General features: G+C 39.1%; 1 long non-coding RNA gene across 2 annotated transcripts in view; it reads left to right on the top strand.

Annotated features, from left to right (window-relative positions):
* LOC103921320 overlaps positions 1–20719 on the top strand; it is a 33435-nt gene that overhangs the window by 2841 nt on the left and 9875 nt on the right. For both annotated transcript variants that reach the window (XR_663849.1, XR_663848.1), the window contains exon 2: positions 14964–15065. This is a non-coding gene — a long non-coding RNA (uncharacterized LOC103921320). The remainder of the gene's footprint in view (positions 1–14963; positions 15066–20719) is intronic.

Below are 20719 nucleotides of genomic sequence, written 5' to 3'. Positions count from 1 at the left end.
CGGCGGGCACTGCCCGCTGCTTGCCCAGCTCCGGCCTCGGGATGAGCGCAGTTCCGCCGAGCTTAACCGGGCTGGCGGAACCGAAAGCACGACTTGCTAGTGGGTGGGTTGCACCGAATGACTGATTCCTGAGCACAGAAGCCAGAGGATTATTTTTTTCCTACCAACCAGCGATGCCTTCAGAGGACTCTCTGCTCCTTGGCGTGGAAAGTTTGTAACTTCCCAGCCATGCTTCGTGCCTTCTCCTCGTCCATGTATCTGTGGCTTGCGTTTCTGTTCGCAGTTACGATCCAGTGCAAGTGGAGCAGCAGATAATAAACCTTTCACGTACAGCTTTCATCTCTGTAAAGGAATGAGTTGATGCTTTGAGAAGTTTCCCAATACTCGTCAATATCTTTCCTATTAAAGTTTCATTTTCCCCATGTGTTTAGAAGCAGTATTTACAGTGTTTGAAACAGCCCTACTGGGAATGACAACTTTTTTCGCCATCAGTTTTATCGCAATATGTGCGATGATTAGTGTATTTCTGCTTTTCAACTCCTGAGTGCTCATGTCAAATGCGTGTATCTTGATGTAAGTTGGTTTTGCAAAATGATACTCTCTAAGAAAACTTGGACACACACCCCCTACAATCTTTATTTTTCTACCTCCAGAACATACTGTATTTAACTTTCAGAATATTGAAGATGATGCAGTCTGACTTGTGTTCTCTATTTTCATTTTACGCTTTGCTATGTTAAATATAAATGCCATATAGCTAACTATGATACAGCTGCTTTTCGCAATGATATCCTATAGTATTCATCTTCTATGGAAGATAATCTGTTCCCTCATTGTATAAAACATCATGAAAATGATAATTCTTTAAAAGGAGAAAGTGGGGCCTGTCTCTTGTAAGTGTTCTTGCAGAATATTGTCAGTTAAAAAAGCAAAGGCTTTTTTTTTGGGTGGTTTTCTTTAAAGAAGGAAGAACAAAGATGTTACAGACTTGAAAAGGTTTTTATGCTTAAAAAAAAAAGGGAATATGATGTTGAGACATGCATGAATTCGTTGATGAGAACATTGAAAGAGGTCTCCGTGTTACAATGTATGTCTAGAGCTTGGGTTTGTCTGATTAAATCTTTGGTTTTTTAACCCTGACAGTTACGCCATGTGGTTTAAAAAAAAAAATCTAACAGTGTTAGATTTTAGATGTTATCTACTTTTAGATGTTCTTTAAAACAGAGTTTAGATAACAGCCGTATTTGTTTTAATTTCTGCTTATACATAAAAATATTTTTCCCCTTAGAAGTACTTTTTAGCTTCTTTGAGATGAAACTGGCATGTAAGATGCAGTAAGTAATTCGAATTAACTTAAAATCTGTATATTTTCAATGAAGATGCAAATGTGGGTTAGTAGGATATTATTGCTTTAAACCAAGGTACTTGATAGGTGATTAGGGCAGTTCAGAACACACTGAAGTAGGTCTTTCCTAAAGTTAATGTTTAATTAGGTAGCCTATTTATTTTGTTTGCAGTCTGTACTAAGAAATTATAAACCAGTCCTTTCACAGTGTAAGCTATAAGGAGTCACAGGCTAAAACAGGCTTTACATTAGAAAGCTCAAAATCGTCAGCAAGGCAAAGACCTCAGCAAGCAGCTGAATGAAGATGGTTCTGCAAAAAGGAATTCTTAGGAGGCTAAGCATTGTACTAACCGCCTAGACAGTATATAAAGGGACGGACGTACCTATTGCTGACGTACGCTCCTCTGGGCAAAAGCAGACAATAGCCCGTAAATACTTTTTGGGAAGGAAAGAAGTTCCTGTTGAGTTAAAGATGACTTTCTTGGGTTTTAAAGGCAGTTGGGGATTAATTTTTATATGTGAACTTAAGTTGGGCTCCCATTCCCTGGAAGAGATATCCCTTCCTTCTTACATTTCATCCTACTTCCCCCCTCCTCCACCCGCAGCCACAGGGCTCTTAACCACAACTTAAATGAGAGGGTGTAACTGTACTGTTTAATTAAGTGATGGTATTGACATGAAAACAATCGTGACTTCATTCATGGTGCTCCTTACAGAAGCAAACACTGGGCTAAGATACTACAGCCCCTACTGCAAAGAAATCAGGGTAAAGTTACTTGTTCAAGACAGTAGGAAAATAATTGTTCATACATCTGTCAAAAACAATAACTTTGATATGAAATTCTCATCCAAAACAAATAATTTGAAGAAATACTAATGTGTTGAAATATAATATTAACAATGCTGTCATCACAGCATTGAATTTTAGGCGGTGGACAAATCACTCTTTATATTATCGTTGAAATAAGATATCATTGGCCTCTGTTCTTCGGTTCCATGTTTATAACTGGATCCTGTCTTCAGGAGTGCATGAATTTCTTAGGTCATAGGGGAGTTTGCTGCAATCGCCTGTCTGTGCAGCCGCGGCCACCTGACGGTGCACGGAAGCAGCTGAGGCATGTGCCAGCATTCCTGTCTCTGACTGTCCTGCGGGTGCGGTAAGGAAGCAGAAGGGTTACATCTAACTGCCTCATTGATTTGCTGTTTGTGTATGTCGCCACCTTCTGATTTTTTTTTTTATTTTTTTTTTTTCATTGGTGGAGTTCAAATCACGCTTTATGTACAAACACAACTTCCACGGAAATAAAATTCTGTTGGGTATTTTGCATTAGGCAGAACTGCAGAATGCAGCTTAGTGGTAACGTGTTTGTACATGCAATTATTTATTTTATGGCCCTAATGGGTATTGTTGCAAAACCCAAACGTGCATATCTTATAGTTTCCATGTGTAACTGACTCCCGTGACGAAGGGCTCGTGACTTCTTGGTCAATTACTTTTTGTAATTGGAGAAGAATTTTCCCATTCACCACAACTGAATCAGGTTTTAGTGTTGGAGATTTAAGTCCCACTTGCTGCTGAAATCTGCATGCAAGGTCTTTCACATTAATGCTGTTTTTGAAGATGACACCTAAAGCTGTAACAATTATACTATTGACGGACCTGAATTAATCAGACAACCTTATTAACTTATTCTTTTTAATTATACGTGGAGGATTTTCTCAGTAGCTTGGCCTGTTACTTGGGATCGTTCAGTTTATATTACTTTTTTATGATCAAAGTGTATTACTGAATCCCATGGCCCGCTCAGGGCTTGCTCAAGCATATCAGTTCTCAGAACATTGCTGTCCATTTTATTAAGTTTCTGGATTTTGTTCCAAATTCAACATTGCTCTGCATTAGAATAGGAGCTGAAGAGGTAGTATGTTAGCTTTTCCATTTCATATCTTAAGCAGCAGGTATTTTTGCATCACATTTCCCTGGGCTAGGGCACACCCTTCATTTCCAATAACAAGAGTTAATGCTGGGACAGGTGAGATTTTTAGACCCTCAGGTACAGTCTTGTCAGTGCTGATTTTAATACACAGGTCACACAAAAAGGGAAATCTTTTTTTTTATTATAAAAAAAAAACCCAAAACCTTTAAGGGTATTTTAATTGTAAATCCATGGCTTGTTTTCTTTTAGGAGGGAGTTCAATTTGCTTTTTGCTTTCGGTTTAGTACCTTTCGAAATGGCCTCACCTTGGTCTCTCTGCTTTCCTTCTTACAATGATCATGCAGTTTTAAAAGATTTTTATCGGACAATTTGAACCACGTTCTGTTGCTTTGGAAATGAGAACTCGTATAACACAAGTTTGCATGGCTTCGCAGGAAACGTCTATAGACTCAGGTTTTCTGCCCGTACACAGCTTAATTTCGGGGAGTTGTACGTTCTCAGGCAAACTTGTTACTTTTCCGCTCAGCTTGAGGGAGGATGGTCATTGGGCATTCTAATTCCGTACGGCTTGCCGTGCTGCCGTGGTAGTCTGTTGTAAGGAGAGCGGGGCTTACTATGTGTGGTAGGAGCAGGCAGAGTTCGTGTAGCAACAGCTCTCCCAGCCAATCGGCAGAGATGTTAGATAAAGTGGAAGCATTTGTAGCACTTCCTCTGCTTTTATTTTTAATATGCTCTTTCCTCATCCCCCTCCTCCACTGCAGGCGTAAGGTGACGTCCTGAAGCTTTCGCTCTGGTTTGTGCAATAGAACTTGGTTACACCAAGCCTTTTCTGTTTAAACGTTTAGTTGTGACCCATATCTACCAGGAAAAGGTTCTGTATTTTGTTTTCCTCTGCGTTTCTGTAAACGACGCTGCAGTGCCAGCTGTATGGTGTGGCTAAGTATAATGTCTGGATTTCTGCGTACACGTTTTTCAAGAGGACTTAGGAGACAGTGAACAAATTTTATTAGCACTTACTGCAGTTTTGCAACATCCATTTTAATTAACAAGGCTACAGTAAAGGAAGTACTGGGAAGCTACCTCATACAGCACGGCGTAACTCGTACCGTATTGTGGACTGCTGAATTGCAAGCGGTTAATGCTGGTATTAGTGAGTTTCCTCTACTGAGATGGAGGGGGTTGGACAGCTAACGCAGACGATACTGGCAAGTAGCCTTGCACTGTAAGGAAAGGGGAGAGGTTAAGAATTGATGCAAGTTAGAAAAGCTAGTACTGAGGAACTGCCTTCCAGGTATTTAAGACTGCTGGATGCACTGGATAACAGAAACACGGACAAAAGGGATCTCTGAATCCCCTGTCTACTACTCTGCGTTTTGGAACAGAAGAAAAGCAGTCTTTTACTTCAATTAAATTCTCATTTGCTAGGCAAATTGGTAATTGTTCACCCCTCCTTCCATCTCCAGCCCAATTATCAGATTTGTTTGACAATCTGGTAGCAAGCAGTGTCTTTGCTTTGGTAACAAAGTCCAACCTACAGTAACAGGAGTGGAATTGCAGGGATGATATACACGGTATCTCTTTGAAAGACAGGTTCTTAAACACAGAGGCCCTTTGTGCTGCTGAGTAACTTGACCTGCTGTTTCTGACAAGTCCCCGAATTTAGCTTTACAGTATTTCATACCCCGTAGTCTTGTTTGCATTTGTTTTTAAAATGCTGTCTTACCCAAAGACAAAAACTGATACCCTGTTGCTCAGCCGTCAGGCTTGGAGGTAGTTGAGGACACTGATCTGTGATCACGCAACAGAACATGGTACGTTTGGGAAATGAGCGGTCCCCTTTCCAAAGAATAAGCTCACTGAAAGATTACGTGTGGTGTTTCCAGTCCTTATCTGAAGAAAGGTAGAACCTTTACTTTGTTTGAATGGTCAGTATTAAATTTGTCCTTTGGTAACTTTTTTTGCGTAAGAATGCGGAGTATCATCACTTAAAAGTCCTTTGCTCTTTTGATTTTGTAAAAACACGTGCAAATGTTGAACTTAGCTTTCATTTTCATGAGTAGAATATTTGTGGGTTTTTTTTCACCTGAATGTCCATGCACGTTGCTTTTGTAAGGCTACAAACATTTTATCTATGTTGTTGCAGTTCTCGTAAGGCAAGTTAGGAAATGGGCTATATGCTGAGCACTTATTGAATGACACTTGTAAAGAACGCTCTGCATTTTCCTCCTGTGGAAAGGCACAGTATAGCCCATTTTAAAAGAAGTCATCAAGTGGGGAGATGTAACCGCATGTGATATATGCATGCTGCATAGAGTACAAGGCCACAGAACACGGCTAGAAAGGAAGCTGTGACAGATGCAGGTGCTATAAACCAGTCAGCAGTCTATTAATTGAAAGCGACGTTGATATGAAATAGTTACCGCTTTTGGGTGCCGCGTGATGACAACTGTACATGACGGAGTTATGCAAATTTGCTGTGGTACGTTTTCAATAACATACAGTGAAACTAGCCTCTAAAACCAGCTTTTTAGCCTAGCATCAATGTGGAATGCTGTAATATTTCAGTAGCGTTTGATTATAGTTTTTCTTTTTGGTAGATGTAGTAGGTTCTTGGGTCTGCTCTTCTAACTGGTGTATATTTCATTGACTTCCATATGTATTACTAAGACATGTATATGGTTGAAGATGAGACATTTTGCTTTTTAGGAAGCGCAGTAGGTAGTCAGGTGTTCAGAAAAGATCATTGACCAGTTAGTCAGTCCTTCTGTCTATTTGTTCTTGGCAAGAGAAGAACTTCTGTCAAGAAACTCAAAACTTTACTGTAATTGGGGGGGGGGATATGACATTGACTCTATTGCTTTCATTATTGAAAGCAAATAACTATTCTGCAAATAACCAAAATTCTGAAAATTAAGGTGTCATTTTGTAGATAGACCATAGTCCATGAAATGTGCGGAGTGAGTGCTCTCCCTGTCTGGTTTCTACTTTCAACTCTTGTGAGGAGATACTAGACAACTCCACAGTACCCCCAGAGAAAAATGCTATACAGTTTAGACCTGCTTGTTGTTTTGGCTATTCCTGTCCTTTGCTAATGATCTACCAAGCTTTGCAAGCTAGTGGAGAAAGCCTCTTGAGGCTTAGATGGTAGTTACAGAAGAAAGCAAGTAGCGCATGAACCTGTGCTGATTCTTTCCAACAGAGAAGATCAGGAAAGTCAGGATGTATTCCTTACATCCTACTCTGGACTGTCTGTCAGTCTGAAATATTCTAGCCTGGTAACAACAGTATCTCAGATGTGTTAGAAAACTGACATTGACTGAAGTAGTCTTACAGGCATCATGGGAATACAAATCGGTAATCTCTTAGTGGTATAAGACAATAGCAAAAGAGCGTGGAGACTGGTAAATTAAACCATTGTACAGTAGGTTTGCTATAAGCTTTGGTAGATCAAGCTTTTAACCCATTTGTTCCTGTTAACCTCTTTCTTTCTTTCCATCCTTTATAGTTCAGCAGAATCTCTTTAATTTTTAATTATTTAATTCCTGCCTCTAATCTGTATTTGAATCACTGTAATGAATTTTCACTGCTCAGTTGTTTACCTCAATTAAAGGATGTGAATTCTACCACTGCAGAGCCAAGATAAATTTCGACAAGCTGCAGCAGTTGGGTAAGCGGAGGTTTGTTAGCCACCTAAAAATGTCTTAACTGTGTTTCAGTGTCAGCAGCCTTAGAAATGGTGTGTGTTACTGCTGTTATGTGTTATGTGCCATTTTGTTGCCAGAAAAAAATTAGGAGATCATATAACCTCGTCTATTTTGTGTCAAGATTTTATGTTTTTGTATAGTTCTGTAAGTGTATCTTATAATAGGTTCATTAAACCATATTTTAATTATCCTCATTAAGAATTATTTTGCCTTCCATGAAGATAACTTATCTTTCCCTTCAATACTGACAAGTAGCAGGAAACCACTAATCAGACCTTAATGCAATGGGCTTGCAGACTTTTAAAGCTCAAATGAGATTTTCTGGCTTTCAGGTTTGGGTTGGTTTGGGGTTTTTTTTGTGTTGGTTTTTTTTCCTGCAACTGAAAGACAGAAAATGTTAGTATTCTTACTTCAGCTGAAAGCTGGAGATCTCTCTGTAATCATGATTTCAAAACCTGGTTCTTTAGAGAGAATGCCACATCTTGAATCACTTTTCTTATGCCAAATATTATTGAACAACTTTTCTTATTCCAAATAAAATTAATTTTTCATTGTATGCAGTGATAAGATAATTAGTATGTTCTAATAATGTAAAGTGCTTGCCACTAGAATTTCCCTATACATCTTTTAAAAAAACCCAACACCCCCCCCAAAAAAACCCAAAAATCAAACCCCAAACCCATGAAAGGCCTAATTTTGTTTTATTTCTGAGCGTATATTGAGAACACTTACCCCCCAGTGCAAACTGCTGAACACTGGGTTCTTTAGCAAATCAGGCCACATGTTTACGTGCTTAGATGATCCGACGTATATGCAAGCCTTTAAGCACTTGCTTTTGAGCACTTTAGCCTACCTGCTAAGAAAAGAAATAGAATATTGCTCAAAATTGTGTTTTCTTTATGATGCAAGCTCTTTGCATATACTTCTAGATTGGTGGTTTCTGATTTCATGGTTACAGAGATGGCTAACTAGCAGTTAATCGAGTGTAGGGTGTCACTGCGTTTTGCTTTCTCCTGGCAGCACAGCTGAGACAGCTGCAGAGAAACAAATTCAGAGTCAGGTTCTGTTCGCCACTCAGCCCCTTCACACTCACAATCACTAGCTTCGCAAAACGTGTCAAAATACAGCTAGAGGAGTGCTGAGCTAATCAGTACCTAGCGGCAGCTAAAGATTTGGTTAATGAGCCTTTCTGGTTGTTTTTTTTTTTACCATTCCAGAAACATAAGCAGACAAGACAAATGACTATACAGCTTTAGAGGTGTTAAAGCATTTTATTCAAGAAATAAAGTTATCTAGTTTAGATACCCATGCGTCTGGGGCCAAATGACCTCTGTCTTTGCGTTTGTCACACGCAGTTTTCTGTGTTTTTGTGGGGTTCTTCCTACGCTTGCTTGGGTGGGCTAGTCCCTTGGTTCAGATGCTGCCTTCCCGCAGAGTACCTGAAAACCTAATACAAGTTTCTGCAATCTTCTCCCTGCTGGATTCTCCCCTTGAAGGAATTTTTGCCACTCGTGATGCAATACCTGTTTTACAGTAGTTTTCACGGATACTAGACATCCAATAAGCAAGATTTTATTTTAGTTCCCCTGCATGTAGTACAGGGCTATTTATACTAGCTTGGTTTTGCATGTGACAGAGTAACGGGATGTAAAACATTACAGTTTTTTAGATTCCTTTTCTTAGGTTGGCTCTCATTTGTGCCATTAAAACAAGTAACGAACTGCAGTCACGGTGGGGAGAAAGAGCATAGGTAGCAGACAAGCCACTGATTTGAAAATCTTCCTCACAAGCTTCTCAGAAGAAGTTATTTTCTCTATGAGATACTAGTCGAAGATGTGCATGTGCAGTCTTAGTCCTTTTCTAGCCCATCTTTAGAAAAAGCTTAAATTGGAAGGAAAAAAAAAATAGCTACAGCCCTTCCAAGAAAGATCTTCTGAGCACAAGCAAAGCTGAATTTGACATGCTGTAGTTTCTTGAAGACAGCTGTGGGTTTTGATTTTTTCTAGGTTGAAAGCATATGTTTTCTGGTTTAGATTCACATAGATTTTTATCTCCGAGATACCTTCTGCACACACTCCTCTCTTATCGTGTCTGATTTATAATACTTACTTTGCATAAGCAAACTGACTGATAAATTATGATCCATTTATGTCTCGATGCAGATAATTGGGGATGCTTGGATGCTGCCATATTCTACAGTTTAACTGGGAATATACTAGATTCTAAGTATGCATGATACGTGTTTTGTACTGTCAAGAAGAGGAGAGATAGCAAAGCATAAGAAACAAGATTATATGATGCAGTCACTGTTTTTAATTCTAAATTAATAGAAATTTGTGGGGTTGGCTTGGCAATTAATATTAATTTTAATTTTTGTTATTAGGTTACAGCTGTTGGAGGCAGGGGGAAAAGTATGCTGTCAAATGGAATAGCCTCATTTATTTTTGACTAAAGAGGGTCTTGATACTGTGAAGGTAATGGTAGGTAGTGAAAAGAGAGCTGAACTGTTAGGTTGCTCGACCTGTTGGTACCTAACAAATCTGTCAGCATTTTACAAAAAAAAAAGAAAAAAAAGGAAACTGAAGCACCTAGACAAAAGGCTTACTGGTTTCTGTAGCCTAACAAATGCACGTTTGTTTACATAACCTTATTTGAGCTCTGGGGATAAAGTGCTTTTAAAAAAAGTTTCTTCTATATTGCTTTAAACTTAATTTTAAAGACAATATTTTTTATATTGTAGAAGAGATGTAATAAAAATAGCTTGTAATGAAACAGTATCTAAACCTCCTAAATTATTTTGAACTGTAATTTAACAACAACAACAACAAAACCTTATATATGATTCTTTCCAACCTCCCAGACTACAGTCTGGAAAAGACGAACCGTACGACCCGCTGTGTCCAGCAACAGTGGAAAGAGCAGCTCCCCTTCCTGACAGGGGGGCACCACCATTGCCACTTCTGCATTTGTGCTCCTAGGCTCAGTCCGAAGGCGGGTGGGATCTTCTTTTTACAGCAGACTGTTTACATCCAGTCCCATACAGCAGGTAGAGTGACTCATTCCTGAAAGCTCCAGTGTTGTTTTGAGAGGCTTTTTTTAAAGGTCTGTGTTATTTTCTTCTTCTAGTAGGTAATTAACTGGAACTGTAACACAGAGTTTTTAAGGAGTTTGTTTCTTTATCTGACTCCTGAACTGATGATCACCGTACTTGCTCATGTCCTGCTAAACTTCTCAGCTGTGGTCAATCTATTACAGGAATCTTTCAAGCATGCCATTCTTATTTGTAAACCTTTGTAATCTGGAAGAACAACTAAACTGATGCTGTCAGGTAGCATTTTATGTATCTTGTAGCTGAATTGACAGATACTTTGGTTTTTTGGGGTTTTTTTAGATTTTGTAGTTTTATTATTTTGGAGAATAATAACATTTTAATTTTATACATATAAAAATAATTTTGTAGTGATAGAGTCATAATACAAGATCTTTGCCTTTGGTCTTGGGAGAGAAGCAAAGATAAAATGGCGAAGTATACTGTTTTTGAAAAAGTTTTCCTTTTTATTCTTGGAAAGCAATTTGACTTCTCTCCCCCTCCCCGCCCCTCCCCTGAACTGCCTGCTCTTCACAAATAACCTTCCAACATATAATTAATAGTTATTGTCCTTCTGTCATTTCAAAATCTCTCTGCACCTAACACAGGCATGAGTCTGGAATTCTTTTGTTCTGACCTAAGGCAAAAGTCTTAGTGCATGACAGTGGGAAATAAATTAAACAATTGTTAGAGGGCTATATTTAGGTTCAGTAACTGCACCAGGCACTGTTATTTGATGCTTCTGATTTTTAACAAACCAAACAACATTCAAGGGAAGAACTGTCAAATGTGGATGTCGGACCCAAAGGTGTTTCAGGTCTACACTGAGGATGAGCGTGAGGGTGGTTAATGTCTGTCTCCTTTGGGCACTTCCGATGGTTATTTGAATGTGCTTTGTGTTCATTCCAAGTTAGTTGCCATTGGTGATTTTCCTCTTTTATTGAGGATCCGAGGATGGGAATGCCACTAATAAAGTAGTGCCTTTACCTAGCATGCCAGATCTTGCGGTACTGCAATTGTATTCATCTCTGGCTTCTGGTGGCTGCAAATAGGGCAGATCGACACTGTAGCCTTGGCAGCAGGAGTAATTTTTAAGGATACAAATAAAAATGAGGTGTCTATCTCTCCTGCAGGCTGTCAGTGGACTTTGGTGCTTAGCTGCCCGTCTTGGTTTCTCTTTTTTCTTTTCCTTTCTTCTTTTTTTTTACTTGTTTCTAATCTCTACTGTTAAGCAAAAAAACCCACCTGTTTATATTAATAGCATTTCATATTGTTTAGTTCTAGAAAAGAATTATTAGGGTTTTCTGATCCATCCTCTGCAATCTTACATCCCTGATTTCTATCTTATTCTGCTGCTCTTTTTTTTTATTATCAGATCAGAAAGTGAAAATTTGCTTGGACAAGCAGAGAAGGCACCAGCCTTGACCTCTTAAAAGATAGTATGAAGTTAGCAGTTTCATTCAGCTATCATAGGTACTGTAACTGTATGGTTTAGTATGAGCTTATTATAAAAACAGGACCTTGAGTCAATTTACTTGTTGTCCTGCCATCCTTGGTCAGGATGACAAGCCGCTGATAATAGTCTTAGTGACTGACAACAAAATGAGCGACTGCTGAAAATGAGCAGATTTTTTTGTATGAGCAGGTTGTCAGCCTTCTTATTGAAGTAGCAATCTGAAACAAGAAAGGTTATTCTAAGCTGTTTATTCCACAAATAAATGGACTAAATTTTGATCAGCTGAACCTGATGACTGCTGGCATTTAAGAGGCATCGACATTCAGAACTCATTGAAAATATTTAGAGGGTAATCCCTCCTACACAGGTATATACAAATACGGTCATAGTACATTTCAGAGTCCAAGTTCTCTTCTGCCATATGCGAAAGCTTGAAAATGTCCTATAAAGCCTTCAGCTGAAATGTTCATTAGCCACTTATTCCAGATGCTTTCAAGGATTCTGTGGAATACCAGTTGTTCTAAATCTGGCTCTCTGAACTCAGCAAGCAACCGTCATTCCCCTGAAATTGTATCTAAAGCCATATTTCAGACACTAAAATACAGTATTTGTTGAAATGTTGACTTTTGTGCTGCTGATAAAAGGTAAGATACCAAAATTAAACATCTAACAGTTGCTAGTGATGTCTCATTTCAGCTGAATTCGGTTATTAGGGAAATCCTCAGTTGTATCCTCTTCAGCACTGCACCTTCTTACTTGTTCTTTTACTTGCATATAAACAGTAGAAACTAATTAAGCTGAAGACTTGCCGATGCTAAAGGAGTATGTGCTCCTTTCACGTTGCCTGTGCTAGGCCTAGTGATCATCCGACCACATGATCAGCAAGCCAGCCCCAATCTCCTAATCCAGCAGCAGATGTCTTTTTGGTTAATTCTTGTTCTGTGACCATTGATTTGGGTCATATTGTAGTCAGGTGCCACAGTCAACTCAAGAGATGTAGGAGGAGCATGCGGCTGGGAGAGGGAGGGGGTTAAGACAGAAGTGGGAAAGGAGAGAAAGAAGGCAGGCTGGTTTGCAGTTTTTAGCACTTAACAGAAAGCTTCCAGGTATTTGCAAGTGTTTTTTGTTTATATTTGTTGTACTGTATACCTGGAGTAGTATATAAGCAGAAGGAGCTGTGCAAAATTATCAATGTCCTTCTGGCATCATCCCTGTTTCCTTCCCTAAGGCCCCTTACCACTGCATGAGAGTAGATCTGCTTTGTCTTGTTCCATGAAGGGCGGTAAGCTGAAGCTACGTGCTCGTACTTACTCAGAGGCAACTTCTTGTGGAGCTGCAGAGAGTGTTACTACTGGGAGAACCAGGGTTTTGTCTTTAAAGAGGGCTTTATACGTCACGTATCTGTGTATAGTGTGACTATGTTCTTCAGTCATATTCCAAGAATTTTCAATTCACTTTGTCACATCATCTCTGTGGTATGTCTTGTATTTTTCTTTCAAATATTTAGAAATCTACATTAAATCTTTTGTATTAGGAAATTTACAGTTAAGAAACCAGTAGGTTAAGTGTTGGAGGTGTGATAGTGAGTTTGTTTTGATTACCTGCCTTCATCTGACTGTCCTAGCATGGATTCTGATCGTTACAGTTTGCTTTGCTCTCATCTCATCATTGATATTTCTTTGAATGTACATTTTGGTAGTACTTGGGTTGCCAGTAAATTCTATGACATTGCAGCGTTTAGAAGTTAAGTGTGTGTGTAAAATACTTTTTTTTAATGAGGATTACTGAAGTATATGACAACAGAAGTTTGCTTTATATGTTAAGCTTGTAAGAGAAAATGCTTTCAGTTAACCAATAGTTGGACAAAATAGAAACCAGTGAATTCTGTCCTTTAGCTGGAGAGAAAGTGGCAAGAAACCCCCAAAAAGGCAGTTTGTTGCACCTGCACTCTATGCTTCCAGTTTTAAGACGACAGTGAAGTAACGCTTGAGTTGGCTTCTGCGTGGAGCAGTTTGGAGCTCTCGGCTGTGTTACGCAGTGTTTCTGGGCACAGGTTGGCCATGGAAGCGATATAGCTGTGTGAGCTGTCGTGTCTAAGCTGCCAAGTCGTTCTCTCTGTGGCGTGGTTAACTCACAGCCTGGATTAGTTGTTGGTAAATAACTGTAATCTTGACTTTGAACCAGCTCTTGTAAATGATCTTGTTTACACGGTGAAAGGGAAGGGGATCACGTTTTTAAACTATATGGAGCACATTCATTCCTGATGTATAACAACAACAACCACCCTTGAAAAACTAGAGAGAAGAGATGCTTGCAAACTTCATTGGTTTGGGTTTTTTGTTTTTTTTTTTTCCTAGGCAATTCACTGTTACTTTTGCATTATTACTACTATTTTTAGTTAAAATTCAACTTTTTTTTTTTTGAGTGCAGAGGTATTTGTACAGATCAGGTAGAATTCACCTTCATTTCTTACCCGCAGAAATGAGCAAACGTAATGCCCCAAAATATCAACAGAAATGCACAAACCCTAACACTTTAATCTACTATAGATGTTTATTTCATTTATGGCCTATCAGTTTTTTGAAACAGGTGGATTAATTATGTTTTGTAACAGGCTCAAATTAATATTTTATGCTTCTTTTTTTAATTAAATTAAACTTTAACCCTGAAAATTGGGATGATTGAGTCAGTGGTTGCTATGGAAATGTTCATTTGATACATAGAGCTGTAACTGGATGTTTGTTTCCCCCTGACTTGCAGCTCCTCCTGATCCTCTCCCCATCGGTAACTGCCGCCTTTTGCAAGGCATCCAGAAGGGTGACGTGAGTGTCCTGTAACCTGCTGCAGGCAAAATGAGCTAGATAAGCCTAGTAATTTAAATTGGTGATCTGAGCTAACTTGTCTGAATTTTTGCCTGAATGATAAGATAGTGCTTGCATGAAGTAGTCTGCTGACTCTGTGGTGGAGGTGGTAACACCCTGGCAGAGAGGCAGATGGCAAGTTCAGGTGGTTAATGTCGTCTTCTAGTTCAGCTTAACTTTGTACAAGATATACATCCACGTGCTTTAGTGTTTTTACGACAAGGGCTATTCTTACATCTTGTTTTACAGTAAATTTATTACCAGGCTTTTATATCTAGCTAAAGCATGTTTTATAGTAGTCTAACCCAGACTACATTCTTACCAATGCTTGTTTTAACCATTGATTAGCCTCTGTTCATTGGAGGTGGACGGGACATATTTCGGGTTTCGTGAAGAACTGCACTTCTGGGAACATGTAGATTTTCGTTTTGACAATTGGGACAGTAGGAGGTACAATTCAGGCAGATGATCTATATCTGAATGTTTTATACTGACTTTAGCTCACCACAAATTGCTAGTCTCTTTCCTGGTCATCGTCAGATAAATGATTTTTTTTCCTTTTTTTTCCCTTTAAGGGAGGAGAACTGTACCTGAATTGCAGTTTTCAGCTTGAGGTTTTACAGCGCAACAGAAGATTCTTGCCTCTTCTGCCTCAGAAATGAATGAAGCAAATTCAGGTACTTATCTATTTGCTGACTGCATGTCCAATCCATCTATTGGAGAGATACCACAATTTTTTAAAAATAGAGATAATATCTTTTCTAAAAAATCAGCTGATATAATTAGAAAAACATACTAGTGCCTCCCCACCTCTAACTCCCTCAACCCTTCAAGTCTTAAATAAAAGCAGTGTACTTCAAAGTTAAATAAAAGTTGAGATCAAATCGAAGTTGAGTTCAGAGTTTGATTAGACGTATACCAGTCAGACCATCTCAGGAAGATAGATCAGGCTGGCAAAAAAGGTAGTAAGATGGCCATCTCTAAAGGTGGTCAGTGGAAAGCATAGCCTGTGGAATATGGACAAGATGGTTTAGGGAAAAAAAGTGCATCTTTTGATACTGTATACAGGTATTTGCAAGTAGCCATCTATTTTAAAAGTTTTGAGTTTGAGTTTGGTCATGCCTGCTGAAGTGTGTTTGGAGGATTATGTGCTGATCTGGGTGAAGGGGAGAGGTTCAAGAGGGTGTATGGGAGAGAGGCCAAAGTTGGCTTGTAGCAGGGCAATAAGCCTGTTCTCTGCATTGTGTTTGAAACAAAATACCAAATCAAGCAGGCTTAAATCAAACATGCTGTATTCTAAATGCATATATATGAGGAACTGAAAGAAAAAATGTGGTTGTAGAAGTTAATAGGTGTGGAGAAGAACTCTGAAAAGAAGTTCTTTTGGTGTCCTGAGAACCAAGGATTAGATTAGTTTTGGAGGAGAGAAGTGTCTACACCTCACTTTAGGAACCAAGACTACATCTTTGTGGTGAAGACAGGAAGAGGACGTTCTGAACCACTTATTTTCACTGAAAGCGGAAGCTATCTGGTTATAAGGAACCTGGTCTGTATGGAAGGTTATCCTATCGAGATTTTCTCCTGGTTCGTAACCGTTGAGATAAAAATTCAAAGCATTCTGTTTTTGGTTGTGTGTATAATCTGCTGCATCCATAGTTGGGGTTTAAGATATGTTATTTACGTTGTGATGACTAACGTAAAATCCACGCCTAGCCTACTGAGGAGTAGTTCTGTTTGTACAATTCCAAATAATTTATAGAATGCACTTCATTGCTGGACAATTAAACAGGAGTCTTGTATTAACTGGGATGTGTCCTTGAAAAGGACTTAGTATCACCTTTATCTTGTGAGGCTTTTTGGTTAATTAATTGGCACGATTTTTTCTTAATTGCAGTCTTAACTGTCACAGCTGGAAGCCTTTGCATTGAATAGAATTGATAATGTTGATAATGTTTGGAAAACCTAGAGCTAATACATATTGAAATAATTTTACGGTCCCAGAGAATGAAAAGTCTAATTCTGTTTTGTAACATTAAATTATCCTGTTTATGTTCTTAGAAAGTAATGTGTGTCACGTAGCCTTGGAGGCTGGTAGTTATAAACTGTTATTCCTTTTGAGTATTAAAATTTGAGCTCTAAGCTGGCACCTCATTAAAATACTTAACCAGCTCTCTCAAAGCTGATGGCTTCCAACTGGAAACTTAAATAAGTCGGTGATAAGGGAGAGTCAATAGAGACATTGTGAGCAGCATGTACATGTATCATAAGGTGTTTGTTTTAAAGGTACAGTCATCATGAGAACTGTCAAAATGCAATGGAGTTGTTAAAACACTTGTTCTACTTTTACTTTGCCATAATGGCAATCTTTCTTGATATGAATATTTAGAATGATCAAATCCATGATAGAACTGAATGACGGTCACAACCAGGCATCCCGAGACACTCTGTGTAACTCAGGATGGAATTTAAAGGAGCTACTAACCATAAACATGTCCACAAATTTTAGATTGTCATTTCATAAAAGCTAATTCTGTCTGTAGTGCTAAAGTATTTACCTGCTGGCATGTAATTCTGGTCTCAAAAGGTAAATTTTTGTGTAAATTACTAGTCATGAGCCAAACCAAACAAGGTTGTTGTGCACACATGGGAAAGTACGGAAACTGGTGACGTGGAGTTACTGAAGACATTCATCTAAGTTGTTTATAATTGTTCAAAAAAAGGTGCACATCTGCAGCATGTGTTGAACCTAATCTATTACGTGGAATAGGTAGTCTGGGGAGGAGTGCTTGGGATGATACATGGTCTGTCAGTACAGCAGCTTGACTAGTCAGTTAACTCTTCCTTGAAGCGTGCCATGTGGTCAGTTGTAGAGAGTTTGTCCTTTTGCAGAATGAAGTTCTTTTTCCTGCTGGGAGAAATCCATTTTTCTGTGGATCTCCCAAAAGTGGATTTTGGCCAGACTTCATGAGACAAGGCCAACATTGACAGTGTTGCAGACTCCTCTAAAGAGTTAGGTAAATGAGTTATCTGTCTCTCCACTGGATTGGAAGCCATGAAGACAAAATACATACGCTTATACACAAGTACTTTTTTTGTGATTCCTAGCTATATGTGTAAGTGCTGAATAATGTAGCGAAGTGCCGAACCCTTTTATTCCCTAAACCTTTAAAGACTGTAGTGGTATCATTCGGTGTAGTAAAGTTGTATTAAAGCTCCTTGTCACGTAGCTGTCCGAAGAAATATACTATTTTGTGCTCACTGGTAATCTGGTACCTTTTACCAGCTCTGAAAGATGGAAAAAAGAATTGTAATATACCTTTGAAAATTACAAGGAACTACTTATATTGGGGGAAAAAATAGAGGTCTAAGGAGCTTTGATATGCTTTTCCTTTAGAGAGCTCCAATATTTTCTGTATTGCGTGGAGGTTATGCAGCTGTTTTTATCCCAATGTTAACATATTAGGTTACAGGAATCTTTCCACTTAATTGAGCAAACACAGGAGAGTATTTACGTAACTGGAGATCTGCAACTGGCAGTAGAATTAATTAGGAGAGGAATAATTAGGCAAATAGTAGTGTCCAAATGGTCCCAATAGAAAAAGGTATTGCAATCCCAATAGAAATCTCATTAATGTTGTTATTTGTGATGAGCTGCGCCTTTTGCGGTACTGTAAGGGGAGGCAAATGTGGAAGGATCTCAGTGGGGTGTCAGCTTGGGTATGAAGCAGAAACAATATCAAGGTTTTAAGCTGTCTAGTCTCATTATTGTCACTTAGTCATGGCTGCAGCTCCGCTATCTGCTTAAAAGCCTTCCTTGATTGAATGAACCGCTTTATGGTGAAACAGGTACAAAAGAGAAAATTTCAGGTTAGTACTTGTTATAGAATTGCTGCTTCACGTATCAGAAACAGGTTATCTCTCATGCCGAGCAGATAACTGAGTAAAAAATGAGACAAATTAAGCTTATTTCAAATACTTTTGCTCGAATTCGACAGCTTATTGGGTCAAAGAATGGAAAAGTTAATGAGCGTATTATCTAGACTTTCCATTGTAATATAACTCATACAGTGGAATAAAAGAAAGGTTAATTAACGTGATGTCATATTTATAGTGGCTGTTCTAGAAGTAGTCTCTTTGGTTCCCAGTCTATAGTAGTAAGGTCTGTCATGTGGTCAGTGAGGGAAAATATCTTAGATGCAGTTCTCCGGGGGAAGGTGAGGGCGGATACTATAACACAGAGTTTGAGTTTTCCCTATTTTCCCCTTGTTTTGCCATCTGAATCTTTTTTAGCTCTGTTACAAATTACTGTGTTGCGTTTCTCTCTACAATACTGTACAATACAAAGTGCATTTTTCAAGCTTGTTTCATAGGTGCATTGGAATGGTATATATGACTAAAAAATACTGTACTGTGAGAATATCTTTTATCAAAACCTATGAGTAAAACCAAAGCATTTCACAGATAATCATTCAGATTCCAGCTTGGGAAAGAGGTAGGTGTTACTTCCTCTGAAATAACCTCCTCCGTGCCTTCCATCTGAGGCATGGAGAGGTTAAGGGAGCTGTTTAAGGGTCACAAATACCATCGGAAGCAATGCTAGTAATATAAATTGTTTCACACAACTCCAGTTTCTAACCAAATTAGAATAATAGCCTTCATTCCTCTACCAGTGAGCTACAGTGCCGTCCTGATTTGAACTGTTAACAGGATTTTGTTTTGGGTTTTGATCAAAATGAGCTAACAACTGAGTAGTGCATGATGTAGCAAATTCATTTTATTTTTAGTGACGGGTAAATTAATCCACATCAAAATATTCTAGGCTGACAGCTGTGGAAAACTAGTGCTTCTCTTTGTCATAGTGAAAGTCTACAATAACAGTTGTGTGCATTTTGTATTTATCTATTCCACTTCCCCCATTAGCAATAGCTGCTGATGTTTTTAATTAACTTGGTCTCCTATTATGGGAGCAGCTGTGGATAAATATCAGTTAAGCAGGACTCTTATTTATGTGCTTTTTTTTTTAATGTGACTATAAAATATTCATTAATTCTAGATTCCTGGGGCCATGTTCAGACACACATATCTCTTCCTTAGTGAAGAGAGACAGACATCCAAGTGAGATTTTTGTGACTCTTACTGTAGACAGTATGTATGAAAACAGGGTGCAGAGAAAAGATGGAAATAGTTGTCTGACTATGGGTCTTTGAACATGGTCTAGATGGGAGGCAATGCTTCCTACTTTACTGTCCAGGCCAGAATACCTGAAAATGTGGATTCTGATTTCTTCTAATACATTGAATTTTAGAATCATAGAATCATTTAGGTTGAAAAAGACCTTTAAGATCATCGAGTCCAAGCGTTAACCTAACACTGCCACGTCCACCACTAAACCGTGTCCCTAAGCACCTCATCTACACGCCTTTTAAATACCTCCAGGGATGGTGACTCAACCACTTCCCTGGGCAGCCTGTTCCAATGCTTGACAACCCTTTCAGTGAAAAAATTTTTCCTTATATCCAATCTAAACCTCCCCTGGCGCAACTTGAGGCCATTTCCTCTCGTCCTATCGCTTGTTACTTGGGAGAAGAGAGCGACACCCACCTCGCTACAACCTCCTTTCAGGTAGTTGTAGAGAGAGATGAGGTCTCCCCTCAGCCTCCTTTTCTCCAGGCTAAACAACCCCAGTTCTCTCAGCCGCTCCTCATAAGGCTTGTTCTCCAGACCCCTCACCAGCCTCGTTGCCCTTCTCTGGACACGCTCCAGCACCTCCATGTCCTTGTAGTGAGGGGCCCAAAACTGAACACATTATTCGAGGTGCGGCCTCACCAGTGCCGAGTACAGCCATTTATTAGCTAACCATTTGTAGTGTCAATGGCAAAATCTTTCTTTTGATGCTTTCTAAACACAGCCCTTTTGTACTCTCGCCCAGAATTTCTAGGAGGGTGTACAAAAGAGCTGTGCAATTAATGAGCAGCAAGACTGGTGTCTCTGAAAGGAGTTGGCTGTACTGTACATCCCAGAGCAGGACTTTAACGCATGCAACACGTGCAGCAGTTATATCCAATACGTCTAGGGAGCACTGAACACCTGCATCAGGGACACAGCAATGGTGACAGATGTGCAAACACTGTGCAGTTAAAGGGGGGTTGCTACTCTCTGTAGTGTTCTTGAACAAAACGTGAATGCGATGTGCTGTGCAAGCGTGACTAAGGCCAGTACTTTCAGAACTGGCAAGATTTACTGGCATGAAGGATCTCTTCACAGCCAGCATGTATTGAATATGGACTTTGCATCTCACTGGCTCAGAAAGTGCAAGTGAGACAGAGCTGGA

This window comes from Pygoscelis adeliae, unplaced genomic scaffold (genome assembly GCF_000699105.1).
Source record: "Pygoscelis adeliae isolate BGI_AS28 unplaced genomic scaffold, ASM69910v1 Scaffold277, whole genome shotgun sequence".
Lineage (NCBI taxonomy): Eukaryota > Metazoa > Chordata > Aves > Sphenisciformes > Spheniscidae > Pygoscelis > Pygoscelis adeliae.
The sequence above is the reverse complement of the archived record's forward strand: the minus strand, read 5'-3'. Positions and strand labels throughout refer to the sequence as shown.